Raw genomic sequence first — 14,451 nt, forward strand, 5'->3', positions numbered from 1 at the left:
TATAGTCTAGTGTTAAACTACAGAAACTTGAACACAGAAAGTCGCACATTTGTAGTACAAAATACACAGTGTCGCACTAATAAACATTGTGCGGAAAAAATACAAAACCAAACTTGATATCTCAAATGGATTTTTCTGCCAAAATATATCACCTGGAAGCAGGTATTTGACCACATTTTTATTTCTTTATTTTATTTATTCATAAAGTTTAATATAGCGCGAACAAGATCCCGAAGGATATCAGAGCGCTTTACAATAGGCAGAAAGAAAGAACAAGGGGGTAGTATAAACATCAATTTGGAAACAGCACCCAAAAATGGCGGATAACACAGTAAACAGGTGTACGCATGTGAAAAAATAAATAAAAAAAACATAGGAGATGATCCATTGTAGCTGGAGGTAGTATGGTGATAAGAACAAAGTCAGACGAATTAGGTGTGCTTCCTCCCCTTACGGTAAGAATTTGCTCATTAGGAATCTTTTGGCTTCCAATTTGAACGCCCTCATCGAGGAGAGGCTGCATACTTCATGTTCAGAATCAAAGATGGAATGAGGAACAGCGTGCTTAACTTCCTTCAGCAAAGAAAAGGAAGGACTGCGATGGTTTATGTGTTATATAGCTTATCGGACTGTTACTGGATTGGACTATTGGTTCATGGGAGTTGTAGTATAATTGCTGTGTTGTTTTTACTTTTACCTTTGAACTTGCTATCAATATAGATATGCATAATCCTCGCCTTTCACTCATCCTCACTACGCATGCGCCGGAGATTCACCCCCCATTGCACATGCGTAGTAGATTCTACTTGCCTCGCTACGCAGGTGCATCAGATTCTGAGGAAAGACACAACCTCCCATAGCGGCGCACGCAGGGTCTTGACCTTCATTAAATCTCTGATTCAGCCGCAGCTTGTGTGTGATTTGTGGCATTAATTCAGCAGTGATGGGTGGGGTCGCCTCGTGCACGGGCTCAGATGTGGGGCTCACCCTCTTTTTGCGGCCCTTCCGCAGAGGGTGCTTTCCTCTTGTGTTATCGTGCTTAGGAAGGAGGAGTGATGCGTCATCTGGGTTCAAGAAAGGCTCCTGTGCAAGAGACGTGCTGCTGGATCCCGGTTAAATGTGAAAGCAGCAGCACTAATTTCTATCTTTTGGAGATGGAGTTGGGGGGGGGGGGGGGGGGGGAGGGGAGGCAGGCACTGACTTGGAAAGAGTATAATTCTGGTTGGCACCAGGCAGTATAAGTCACTCAGTCCTGGTCTTTCAGGAACTGGTCCTTCTCGGTCTGGTCCCACAGGCTCTCCTAGTCCTCCAAGGCGCTGGTACTTGTACACGTGGCCGGCCTGGTTCTTTTCTATTTACAGTATTTATAGAGTGCAATACTCATCCCTAGAGAGATATCACAACACTAGTCGTCCATCTGGACCTCATTCTAGTCTCACTAATCCAGATCCTTGGTTTTCCTACATCTGGTCCTCAAGGCCTGGTCCCAACCATTAACATCTGGATCCATATGTTCTTGCTTTTTCTCCTGATCCTAGTCCTCAAGTTCCCACTGGTCCTGCTGTCGCTGCAGCTCGTTCTTGAGGTCAAAGTGCTTCTGGGCCATGTCCTAGTTTTCTTTGTCCTCCTCGTCTTTGTCCTTGTAGCCGAGACTCCTGGTTCTTGTCTTGGCGGGTTATGGCTCCCTCTGTCTTCTCAGTCCTGCATACCCTTGTTGTCCAGGTCCCTTATCCTCCTGGCGTAGTCGCTGGCCAACTGACTCCAGTCCTCATGGTCCAAATGCTAAATGTCATGACTCGCTCCCTGCTCTCTTTTGCCCACCACCATTGTGCTGAATTGTGAGACTCTCCAGTGTTCTAATAAGCTTCTGGACCTTCCCATCTATGCATATCTTGACCTACAGCCATTTTGATGCTATTTGGAAATTCCCATCCATTCCCAATCCATGCCGGGTTTTGAGAAGCCAGTCTCTCTGATCATGCTTGAAACTCCATTACCTATAATCCCCTGCTCACTACTCCCTCTCCGCCCCTGCAGGCCAAGCATGGGTGGAGGAATACAGCACACCTGTAGCTGGCAACTGTTAGCCTGCTCACACCTGCTGCATGTGAATACTGTGAGCTCTGTGAAGCCCCAGCTCTCTTCAGTCCAGTGTTGGTCACTGTAGCTGTGTTCCTGCGAGGCCGACCCTTGTTTCTTGACCTTTTGTTATCATAGTTTCCAAAGTTCCTGAGCTATACCTATTCCTTGCTTTCTGAGCTATAGCAATTCCTTGTTACTGAACTAGCACTGCTTTCATGGCTATCTTCACTCCTGAGCCTTAGCTACTTCTGGTTTGCTTGATTCCTGAACCAGTACTGTTTAGTGCACCCTTGCAGCCTCCCTACTGTATTTCCCTTTTGCCAGTCTTTGCTTACCCCCCCCCCCCCATTACCTTTACCTTTGTTGCCGTTCCAAGTTTGCTGTCTTCCTTTGCCTACAGTCTTGCTACTGGTTTCACCTGTATGTTTGTTACCTGCTTTCTGCCAAGTGTGCAATTTCTTTCCCCTTTTTTCCTGTACCTTGATTCCTTGATTTCTGAGAGAGTTAATTCCTTGTTCCTTGAACTAACACTGCCTTCAGTGCTACCTTCTTTTCTTGATTCCTGAACCAGTACAATTTAGTGCACCCTTATAGTCTCTCTCCTTTTGTATTTATCTATTCCTAGTCCCTCCCTTTTTTTTTATTTACGTCTTATTCTAGTTCCTACCTTCTTGTCTTACTGTTCCTTTAGTCTTAGCTACCTGTATCCTAGTGGTTTTCGTTTCTTACTTTCTGCCAAGTGTGTCCTTTGTTTTCAATTCTTTCCTGTTAAGCACTCCTCCTTGCTAACTCTGTCTATTGTGGCTGTATATTTAGTTCTTCACCCTTGCTGTTACCATCTTGCGGGTTCCGGTTTGATCGCCAGGATCTGTGGGCACAGCTGACAACCATGGTGTGTTTCTTGTTATTTTTGAATATTGTATTTTAGTTAAATTTCTATGGTCATTATAGGTATTTTCTCCACATACCCTGTTTCATGTATATCCTATATGAAGTTTGAAGTTTATTGACTTGTATAGCGCTGAATCACCCATGAGGGTATCTCGGCGCTTAAGACAGTGGGGAATACCAGAAACGAAGGAAAGATTAAAAGAGGTGGGTTTTTAACATCTTTCTGAACTGAGCCAGAGTAAGTCCAGAGCGCAGGTGTGAGGGTAAATTATTCCAAAATGCCAGAGCAAGATGATAGAATGCTTTCCCACCACTACGTGCCTTTTTGACTCAGATGCTCAGAGCATGACCTAAGAGTTCATGCCCGGGTGTAAGCAGAGAGTTAAATTGCAAGATACGAAGGGCCTTGACCATTGAGGGCTTTGTGAATAATACAGCCTATTTTGAATGTTACCCTTTTTCCTATAGAGAGCCAATGGAGTTAGTTCAGGAGAGGTGCAGAGGGTGTTCTAGCTGGGGCGTTGACAGTAAGTCGGGCAGCGGTATTCTGCACCACCTGAAGTCTTTTTATGGCAGATTGATTAGCTGAGAACAGGAGGGCATTGCAGTAGTCAAATCTACTAAGCACCAAGGCCTGCATCAAAGTTTTTAGTAGAAGAGGGTAGAAGGGGAAAAATCCTTCACAGGAGGCCAAGAATGTAAAAGCAAGATCCTGCAGTAGTGTTAGCGTGAGTATCAAAGGTAAGTTTGTGATCCATCCTGACACCTAGGTTCTTAACCACTTCTTTAGGGGTAGGGGCAGTACACAGCTCTTCCGGCTACCAGGTACGCGACCAATAAGTGGCAGCTCCTCCAAACATAATTTCAGATTTGCCCGCATTAAGTTGTAAATAGTTGGCACGCATCCAGGCAGCGATGGCTTTCATGCCTTCAGAGAACATCCGTTCGATGTTAGGTGTGTTCTTATCAAATATAAGTAGGAGCTGGGTGTCGTCAGCGTACGAAATGGGAGTAAATCCCAAGGATCTCATAAGTCTAGCCAGAGGGGTGACATGAATATTAAAGAGGGTCGGGCTCAAGCAGGAGGCCTGCGGGACCCCCTTGCTGACATTGGTAGTTGCAGACCTAGTTTCCATAGGAAAAATATTTTTGGATTTGCTAATAAGTTTGGTGTTTGACAAATCTTCCTGAAATTCTCCCAGAAAAAAGTCTATACAGGTCAGCTCCTATCCTGAAAGTTTGGGGGCGATTCGTCAAGCAGGGGGGATGAGAAAAAAAGGGGATCCCAAAACGTGTTTTCTCCGTGTTAATTTCCATAGGAAATTTTGGGGGTGGGGGGCGGAGCTAGCTGCGAAGCGAGATGGTAGCTGCTTGAGCGAGCTCCTCGCCTGAGCCCAAGCAATCCTTAAGAAACCATCCTTTTTTTCCGGTTGAACCCGCACCGACACATGCCGAGGGCTGTTGGGGGCACCGGGACAGAGGAGACAGAAATTGGGAGGAAAATCGAAGCCCCGGAGCCCGCGAACCTGATTGGAAGTCCGGGGGCCTAGTGACGGCAATGCGAGGCCGAAGCCCCGGCCTCGCGTAAAATGGGACCCGCGACGCAGATCACACACACGTCGGCCACGTTACATGGTGAGTCCCACCCGCAATACTTGCCGAAATGCGCTGTGCTGTCCTGGCCCGCGGCAGACATCGAGAGTGCAGGGGCTGAGACTCTCCCGCATCGTGACCCGCCCCGGGGCGGTTAGGGCCGCGCGGACAATGGGAAAGGCCCGGAAGTCGACCGTGAAGCAAGGCCCGAAGACTTTGAGGCTGGAGCCGCCTGGCACGGCGCCCCACTCCACCCCGCTAAATAATTCTGCTGCGAGGACCTCGATGCGGGCTGGATCGGGCCTAGACCTGGTGCCCCACCCCACCCCCGCTAAATAATTCTGCTGCGAGGACCTCGATGCGGGCTGGATCGGGCCTAGACCTGGCCCCCCAGACTGATCCGGCTGGTCATCCCGATGATCTGGCTGGCGTGGTGCGAGACAAGGAGGCCCTGAGCACCTGGAAAAGGGGGACACTTAGACCATACTGCGGTGGAAAGCTTGTCTGCAGCGGCTGGATCGGTGACGCACCGAGGGACCAACGGCCTGCAGCGAAAAAGACGACACAGGCTACTACACTCGACAGGTGCCTGGGACAGACACCGAGCCGGCAACATACCTTACCGGGGGTATTTGGCGGATGCACTGAGGAGGAGCTGTGGGGCAACCTAGCCTAGGCGAGCATCTGCGGTCCGGCTCTGAAACAGAAAGACCGAGGCGCTGCAGCCTCTCGACAACCTTCCGCTGACCGCGCACCAGCGCCACTGCACTGACCTTCACCTAGAAACGCCCCTGGTCGGCGCACTTACTCTCTACGCCCCCAACTACACAGAGACCACCTGAACTGACCCACTATAATCAATACCGGTAGAGTAATGGGGAAACCGGACCGTAACCAGCCTAAGATAATTTTTGACTAGGCCAGAAAACAACAGGATAACACCACGGAAGCGCAGGCCCCGCTCCCGCCCTCAGAGGCAGGAGCGATCACAAATGACGCCACACAAACTATGTTTCACACCATACAGACCTCACTGACGATCATAGACGGGAAAATCGACTCATATTGGATAGGTCAGCTGGGCTGGATAGGTATGGAAAACACTCAGCCAGGGTGTTGCGGGACAGAATGTCACTATCACGCAGTGCGCATGCTCTAGGTACTTTATGGTGTCCTGCCGAACACCAGAATCACACTCTTGCCCCATGATTGTCTGAGCAGGATTGTTTCCAAAGTCCCACGCGGATAAGTTACTGCTCTGGGTGGGGCGCGTGCTCCCCTTAACCAGCCCAACTTGTGCGGAGTCAACTTCACAAGCACTGTTTTCCAGAGACCAGACATTCCCAAGCGCATTTCAGCAGAGGAAGCTCCTCAGGGTCCGGTATGTGTTAACACCGATGAGCTATTCATAATGTTATGCTTTAAAAATACTATGCTATCAGCATTCATACTGTTCTGTTTTAAATACTATACTTTCTATATCCATGCTATCATGAGAATGAGGCTCGGGTCGCCTGACTCTGCAATGGCTAACCCTGGGGACTAGGTCACGCACGTGGGTTTTTTTTGCACTTCGTTCTTCTGATCTCAGTTGCAGTTCAAATGTTGGGGGGTCTCTTTGGGTTATTTTATTCACGGGACACAATGACGTCAGCTTTGAACAATTACACCCTTACTTATGCTGCCGGAGCTTCTTTTATAATATCTATGTAATGGATCAATGCAACTTTATTTAATTATGGAATTTCACTTTTTGTAGCAGTGGGCGTTGAGCTGAAGGGTTGAGTTTTACCTTATATGCAAGTGACTATAGATGATGTGCAGTTGGTTATGGACTTCAGCTACGACTGCTGCTAACAGTGCCTGCATTACTTTAAGCTACATTTTGCGTGAATTGTCCCATCTGCATTCAGAACATGGAGGCAGGAATTATATCTGATTTACGCCCAAGCTTGAAAACAAAATCAAGATACAGTGATGGCCCGATAATTTGATGAATAGTAATGTGCACGTTATTCGTGCTGATGGGATGACTAACTAGGACTATTTGGGGCTGCCGCTGCGGACCTCATTGAAACATACACTGCACTTCAACTGAAATAGCCGTGTTTTTATTTTTTAATGAAGACAGGCATGATCTGCAATGACTAATTGTATATATGGACATAGCTATTTGAATGTACTCGTGGCACAGTCTTACATGCAATGCATAATGGTTGCGTGGATTTAACATATCTTCTGCCGGGTGCAGTACTAAATGTGGCCAAAAGAGGTCTCATGGGCCCACTTTTGGCCACATATGGTAAGACACCCTGCAACATGGCTAGGTGAAAAATATTGCCATTTATATTGCCAATAACTCCAACTGCAACAAATGCGAGACTGATTGTATTGCCAATGCAATAGGTCTTGTATTTGTTAGTTAGAGCTGTTGGGGTTGAAAATGAAAAAAAAATTCTCTTGCTTTTTTAGACCATTGGCAATAGTGCTATGCAGATATAACAACTCCACTGCAAATTAAAAAACAAAAGTAAAAAACATTCTTATTTTCAACTCCAATCGCTTTAACTTTAAAAAATGCAAGTCCTATTGCATTGCAAATGCTTGTTCAGTATTTTGAAAAGATATAAGTTTAGCAACTTTTACTAACCACTGTTACAACAGGTCTAAAAAATCATTGACATAGCCAACTGATCTCATATAGTTGAAACCTATTTTTTTTTGCCAATGCCAGTTAACTTCTCCTAACACTGCTACATTGAGAACCCAAATAATTGCTTCTTTTTCCTTCCCCGTTCTCAGTAGCAGTTTGCACGGATCAGGGATCGTCAGGCAGGCTGGAGGAAGGAGGGAGGAACCATACCTCCTCTCCCCTCTTCCGCTCTTTCCCATGTTGTCGCTCTGGGGCCCGGAACAGGAAGCAGCCATGCTCCCTCCCCTGAGCCAATAACAATACTGAAATGCAGCATTGTAATTGGGCTGAGCGCCGTGGATCGGTGCTCGCCAGTGAATGGGGGCCGGGCATGTTCTCCACGCAGGCTGTAATGCAGCCTGAATAAGAACATGGAGGTGCGCATGACTGTTTGACCTTGTATGCGGACGACTTATTTATATATGTCCGGGACGCCACTAGAAACCTGACGGCCATCTGGAGATCACTAAAAGATTTTACGGAAGTCTCAGGCCTTAAGGTGAACTGGGAGAAATCCTTCCTCTACCCGCTGAGCCATCACTTGGCCCCATTCGATGCCCGGATCGGGACCCAATCTCTCATATGGAACACAGAGGCCCCTAGGTATCTGGGAGTGCAGCTGTACCACGCCCCAGAGGATCTGTATGAGGGGAACCATCGTAAGGAGCTAGCAGGACTTAGGTCGACAGTGAGGTTTTGGAAAACGTTACCTCTGGCTCCCATAGGAGGAGTGGCACTAGCAAAAATGATAATGGTCCCTCGACTATTTTATCTTTTCACTTACCTCCCAGTTGTCCCACCGAGATCATTCTTTAAAGAACTGGATAGTCGCCTCACTGAGCTTATATGGGGAGGAGGGCGGCGACGGGTCGCGTTATCCAAATTATGCCTACCCACGACGGAGGGGGGCTTTGGAGCGCCAGCATTCGAAGCATACTTTTTGGCGGCACAGCTCCAATGGCTATCGTATTGGACGGCGGGGCGCCATACAGGAGAGACTATCACCATGGAGGGCCCCGTGCCACAACTGCCAATTCACAGATTACTACTGCCGGGTACTAAACCCATACACACACGGCCATGGCAGGTGTCCATAGCCCGCACCTGTATGATGAGAATACATCGTATGTCTGGGACGCGGCCGCCGTTCTCGCCCCTACTGCCTCTAGTGGGGTTTCCAAAAGGAGACACATACTACACAACGGCGCACCCTCCAGGCATGGACGGATCTGGCGGTCACAGAGATGGAATCATTCTTTGAAGAGGGACAGCTGAAGACATATGCCCAAATGATGGAACAGTACGATCTCCCACCCGGGCAATTTCTAATGCATAGGCAAATTTTAGATAGCAGCCGTAGATACTGAAATCCTAACACAGGGGAACCTCCAACACACCCAGTAATTCACACAATACTACACATGGGAATGGGGCGCCATTTGGTTACTTGGCTTTACAAGGCAGTGCGCAAACTAATCCTTCCATCCCTTCAGCCCCTACGTCAAAAGTGGGAAACGGACATAGGGAGGGTAGTCCATGATAAAGAATGGAACACAGCTCAGAAATACCCCAAAAAAGTCTGAAGAAACGCGAGATTCCGGAACATACAGTTTAATATCCTCCACAGAGCTTACCTCACACCGCACCGCCTTCATCAATTCTTCCCAGATACACACTTTGCATGCCCCCGCTGTCAAGCCCCAGCAGTAGACTTCAAATACATATTTTGGGACTGCCCCACACTTATAAGCTTTTGGGACCGGGTTCATCGGTCACTCACAGCAATTACCAACATCACAACTATGTCCACATGGGAGGCATGTGCGCTCGGGATTTTCCGCAGGCGGAAAACCGAGAAAGTACAATGTTGTTTCATGTCCCTAGCCATCCTATTGGCGAAAAGGGGAATAGCCATGTACTGGAGATCCCCTATGGCACCTCCGGAAGCAGCCTGGATAGGCGCCATGATCAAATGGGGAAAAGCTGAGGAAGAGCACTCCGGGAGGAAGAATTGAAGGGAGTCCGCAAACACCCTATTTCTTTGGAATGGGCACAACTAATGCACAAATTTACACAGACAACGAACCCACCGGAGACACCCATAGCCTCACAGGCCCAAGCCCAGCCGGCTGTTCCGGCATCCCCTATTTTAGAGGAAGCACGAAAATGCCCGCCACCCCGAGCCCAATCTGGAGTGGAACCCACACAGAATGGCCACCCCTTGACAGAGTAAGGATCACCACAATGGCTCGAATCCTCGACCCCCTCCACACCACACGCGCTGCCGCAACCCCGCACGTCACCGCAGCTGAAGGACAGCCCACCAAGGCTCAGTTGGAAAGGGGTACCCCACCAGAGTTTTTTTTTGGAGAAGGCATTTTGACAAACAAGACATGACCACAACATGAGATGCACATTACATTGAACCCGTCAAGTACATCCCACTCGCAAGATTACACCTAAATGAGACATAGGGTCAATAATGCGCTGTAAGGGAGGTGTCAACTGCCCCAGACAGGTCTTAGTTATAAGGTGCACAACACGGCCGATACAGGCATAGGACGTATGTAAACACGGACCAAACAGTAAAACAACGGTCGGACAATGCAATGCTTATGTAGAAGAATGTTTATCTGGTGATTATTGTTGTTGTGTATTCACAGCATAGCACTAATGTACTGAACCATAACTGTCATAATGAATGCTAAAACCCAATAAATAAATTTAAACAAAACAAGCATTTGCAATGCAATGGGTCTCGCAGCATTAAAGTTTGAGTTACTGGCATCGTAAATGACAATGCTTTGCATTATTTATTTTTTTGGTGTCCGTGTGTGCATGGCAGTGGTGGTGTCCGTGTGTGCATGGCAGTGGTGGTGTCCGTGTGTGCATGGCAGTGGTGGTGTCCGTGTGTGCATGGCAGTGGTGGTGTCCGTGTGTGCATGGCAGTGGTGGTGTCCGTGTGTGCATGGCAGTGGTGGTGTCCGTGTGTGCATGGCAGTGGTGGTGTCCGTGTGTGCATGGCAGTGGTGGTGTCTGTGTGTGCATGGCAGTGGTGGTTGCAGTGGTGGTGTCCGTGTGTGCATGGCAGTGGTGGTGTCTGTGTGTGCATGGCAGTGGTGGTGTCCGTGTGTGCATGGCAGTGGTGGTGTCCGTGTGTGCATGGCAGTGGTGGTGTCCGTGTGTGCATGGCAGTGGTGGTGTCCGTGTGTGCATGGCAGTGGTGGTGTCTGTGTGTGCATGGCAGTGGTGGTGGCAGTGGTGGTGTCCGTGTGTGCATGGCAGTGGTGGTGTCTGTGTGTGCATGGCAGTGGTGGTGTCTGTGTGTGCATGGCAGTGGTGGTGTCTGTGTGTGCATGGCAGTGGTGGTGTCCGTGTGTGCATGGCAGTGGTGGTGTCCGTGTGTGCATGGCAGTGGTGGTGTCCGTGTGTGCATGGCAGTGGTGGTGTCCGTGTGTGCATGGCAGTGGTGGTGTCCGCGTGTGCATGGCAGTGGTGGTGTCTGTGTGTGCATGGCAGTGGTGGTGGCAGTGGTGGTGTCCGTGTGTGCATGGCAGTGGTGGTGTCTGTGTGTGCATGGCAGTGGTGGTGTCTGTGTGTGCATGGCAGTGGTGGTGTCTGTGTGTGCATGGCAGTGGTGGTGTCTGTGTGTGCATGGCAGTGGTGGTGTCCGTGTGTGCATGGCAGTGGTGGTGTCCGTGTGTGCATGGCAGTGGTGGTGTCCGTGTGTGCATGGCCGTGGTGGTTTCCGTGTGTGCATGGCCGTGGTGGTGTCTGTGTGTGCATGGCAGTGGTGGTTTCTGTGTGTGCATGGCAGTGGTGGTTTCCGTGTGTGCATGGCAGTGGTGGTTTCCGTGTGTGCGCTGACCGTGTTACTACATGTAAATCTTTCAGGCGATATCGTATGCCCCTTCCACTCCATCAAAGCAGCACTGGTTCTACAGCAAAGGAGAACACATACGACTAGAAGACTACAGCAAAACACCCTGCCAGACATATTTAAACAATAGCAGGTTATTCGCCGACTACCAGGGACCTCGTCTAACTCCCTCATCAGAAAGGGAAATGCATCGCATAACAAAAGAGTTTTGTCACCCAAGTCCCATTTGAAAGTAGTGTTCCATGCTCGCTGGCACATCTTACGGCCCTTCACCAAGGTAAGTGAGCCACTGATGACACAAGCGCAGGCTCCAGGGGGGCTTTTTATCATTTACCATCAGGACATGCTCATGAGCCCAGGAACCACGATGCGCCCCTCTGACAATACTGAACAGCCAGTAAACACACCAGGCTCCTCTACATTCATTCCCAAAGATCGGTGTCTGCATGTCCTGCAGCAGCTGTGATGTGTCCCGATGGTGTAGTTACAAGTGAGGCGTGCAGCCTCCTGAAGCGGCCTATGCTGAACCCTTAAGCATGGTAGTCGTGAAGCGAGCGCTGTGCTGGTCCAATACAAGGTGCGCGTTCTTAAACAGTAAATAATCAAGCACCATAAAATCCGTTCCACCTCCAAAAGCGCGCACGCGACCTTCGATATAAAAAAAACCATGAATATCAATCATGAAGCGCGGCGTCCATTAAGTGCTGATAAAACAAAAGATGTGCGGGCTCCAAAAACATATCATTAAACAAAGTTCGTACCTTCCGGTTGGAAACTGAAAATGCCATCAGCTGAGCGCATTTCGTGCCCAAAGCACACGTGCAGCTCCTTTCAAAGCAGCGAGACCAGGTGTGTGGGCAGCGGGGGGGGGGGGGGGGGGGGGGGGATGGGGGCGGTGCGCGTGTCTCAGTGCGGCGGCGGCGGCGGCGGGGGGGGGGGGGGGGGTGGTAGGGCGGTGCGCGTGTCTGTGTGCTCGTGTGTGGGCGGCGGTGGGGGTGGTGTATGCCTCTTAGAGCTGCTCTGCTGTATTCGGACGTGGCAACATTTGGAAACGGGCTGGCTCTACATCGCACGAGAACTACAAACGTCACGGCGGTGACGTCATTTTGTAGTTCGAAGCGGCCCGCCCCTCAGTCGCTCAAAAAACAAGCATTTGCAATGCAATAGGTCTCGCATTAATAAAGTTTGAGCTATTGGCATTGCTAAATTTTGCAACACCAATTGCAACAAAAGTCTATAAGTGTTTGTGTGTGTGTGTATGTGTTGTTGTGTGTATGGTTGTGTGCCTGTATAGTTGTATGTTTGGTTGTGTGTGTAGTTGCTTGTGTGATTGTGCGTATGTGTGTCTGTGTGTGCTGTGTGTGTTTTTGTTGTGTGTGTGGTTGTATGTGTTGGTGTGTGTGTGTGAATGTGGTTGCTTGCGTGTTTGTGTATGTGTGTGCTGTGTGTGCTGTGTGTGTGGTTGTATGTGTGATTGTGTGTATGTGTGTGGGTGTGTATATGTGTGATTTTGCAGCTGTGGTTGTATATGTGTGTGTGTTGTGTGTTGAGTGTTTTGTGTGAGTGGGTGTATGTATGTGTAGTTGTTTGTGTGCTTGTGTGTGCTTCTGGTTTAGCAACCCTATTTCAAACCATTGCTTAGATAACAACACGTGAGGCATGGCGTATGTAGGAGCAGACCCGCTGGACATGTCCCCCAAATGGAAAAAAAAAATTCAAAGCTGCACCTCTCCCTTTAATGGACCAAAGCTACTCTAAAGAGCACATTTCTGTAATCAGAAACCATTCACATGGAACTGGAGCCATTGTAAGCCCAGAGGTCACTGCTGTTACTTTATTAAGCTCCCCAACGTTTACTGCATATAGTACAGAGGGGGCTACAGAAAAATAGAGCGGGAGAAACAGAGATATATAATTAAAGAGAGAGAGAGAGAGAGAGAGAGAGAGAGAGAGAGAGAGAGAGAGAGAGAGAGAGAGAGAGAGAGAGAGAGAGAGAGAGAGAGAGAGAGAGAGAGAGAGAGAGAGAGAGAGAGAGAGAGAGAGAGAGAGAGAGAGAGAGAGAGAGAGAGAGAGAGAGAGAGAGAGAGAGAGAGAGAGAGAGAGAGAGAGAGAGAATATACATTGATGCTAGATAGATGAATGGGTAGATGGATGTGTGGGTGGGTGACTGGCTAGGAGTCTGAATGGATGGGTGAGTGGGTATGGGGATAGAAAGGGGAGAAAGAGTGTGAAGATAGTTTTAACATTTGTCCTACAGTAGGTTGTTGTTCCTAATCCGGGCCTTAATCTTCCTTACCCAATAAATGTTAGGCAGATGATTTTGTTATTCTCTGTGAAGGGACAGTTTCCGAAGTGGCCTATTAGTACACAGGTCATATTTCAGATTGCATTGCTATCAATAAAAAGATCACTTTCACTTTCGCAGTGATGCATTGACATAAAAGAGCACTGCTGACACAGCTCTCTTGTGTTCCAATATGAAAATATTTACTTTATCAATGTGGCTATAGAATGTCTTTAAAAATATGTAAAGAATAAGTGAGGGCTCTAAACCAGTCCTAGAAAAGTCCTTGTTGTCTGACAGACTTGAAATCACAAATAACCAGGTGGTTGCTCACCCACTCCAAATACTCTACATCGCTCTTGCAAAAAAAAAAAAAAAACATTTTGACTGCCTAGCAATTTGCCTCTGGTTGTGCAATAGGTGTCTCCAAATGGACTACCAACTATTTTCAGGCAATCTATGCAGAAACATTTCTCCTCCCTCCCTCTCAAGGCTGTCTTATTGATTTTGGGTTTTGTAAACGGAGCTCATGATGCCGAAAGCCCGACACAATACAGCATGTACGGCGCACGCAGACATCCTGCCAAAGCATCTGCATTGCCTTGCAGTGCTCCCTAGGACAGCAGACAGCGCGAGGAGCTTTAATCCCGATTTGGTGTGCAGATCCGTTATTACAGCCCTGTGTCACTCGTGCAGCGCTGTGCAGAAACGCATTTCTATGGTACTAGTTGATATTCCAACAGAACAACAAAAAAAACGTAATTGTATAAGCAATAATCCAAGCGTTTAGTTTAAAAAAAAAATCTGCATAGTAAAAGTAAGTAAAATATTTACTTTATCAATGCAGACCCTACAAATATGATCATTCCACGGCTGTTGCGTCAAATAAATGCAATACAGCCAATGACTTCACATTTCGAGGTTTTAAACTAAGAAGACCTCCAGTTAAATACAGAAGACCAGTGTCGGATCTACACAGTAAAACCCTAACATATGTAAAACAAATAGGCAGTACGCAAAGATGATGCA

The 14,451-nt window shown here is 48.2% G+C and overlaps 1 protein-coding gene across 10 annotated transcripts in view; it reads right to left on the reverse strand.

Moving 5' to 3' along the window:
* Positions 1–14,451, reverse strand: part of LOC144792353 (uncharacterized) — a 250,193-nt gene that overhangs the window by 125,298 nt on the left and 110,444 nt on the right. The window contains exon 1 of one of the 10 annotated variants that reach the window (XM_078667327.1): positions 11,900–12,019. The exons of the other annotated variants lie outside the window; for them this stretch is intronic. The gene's annotated coding sequence lies outside the window, so the exon portion shown is untranslated. Of the gene's footprint in view, positions 1–11,899; positions 12,020–14,451 lie in introns of those variants that run through there. 10 annotated transcript variants of the gene reach the window in all.

The sequence above is a fragment of the Lissotriton helveticus genome, chromosome 11 (assembly GCF_964261635.1).
Source record: "Lissotriton helveticus chromosome 11, aLisHel1.1, whole genome shotgun sequence".
In the NCBI taxonomy this organism is placed as follows: Eukaryota; Metazoa; Chordata; class Amphibia; order Caudata; family Salamandridae; genus Lissotriton; species Lissotriton helveticus.